Here is a 693-nt window from a genome sequence, read left to right as displayed (position 1 = left end):
CGACGATGTGGTGGCACTGCATGTTTTTCCTTTTTGGTCGTGTACGGCAGTGTATACACCGAATCTATTTGCCACCACTGTTGCTCCGCTGCGCCTTGTCCCTATTCGTGCCTGACTTCTTTTCCGTTCCTCAGATACGAAAGCGCAACTGATACAGCAGCGCCACGCATGTGCACCCTGATTCATGAGGCGTTCCAATTAGATGGTGGGCGGCCTACGGCTCCCTGCTGGCATTGCGGTACCCCCGCCCCGCCAGAGCCCTCGGCCCGCCTGTTTTCCGTATAGGGGCGCCCTACCCGGCATTGTGCCGGGTACACTACGCGAGGTTCGCCGGTCGTTCGAGACTCGGAGCAAGCGTCATTTCCCGCTAGGGCGCTGCACGCGGTGACATGACTAGGCACGCGTCACCCGCGCTGCATGGGCTTTCCCCGCTGGGCGTGACTAGCGACCCCCCCCTCCCCCCTTCGTTCCATCTGCCACGGCAGAGGCGGGCGAGCCTGCCAGACACGCCGCCGACGCATGGCCCCGATGGAAACGCCAGATGAAGACGGCGAGACTACGCGAGGTTCGCCGGTCGTTCGAGACTCGGAGCAAGCGTCATTTCCCGCTAGGGCGCTGCACGCGGTGACATGACTAGGCACGCGTCACCCGCGCTGCATGGGCTTTCCCCGCTGGGCGTGACTAGCGACCCCC

The sequence above is a fragment of the Leishmania donovani genome, chromosome 36 (genome assembly GCF_000227135.1).
Source record: "Leishmania donovani BPK282A1 complete genome, chromosome 36".
NCBI lineage: Eukaryota > Euglenozoa > Kinetoplastea > Trypanosomatida > Trypanosomatidae > Leishmania > Leishmania donovani.
Note: the sequence above shows the minus strand (reverse complement) of the source record.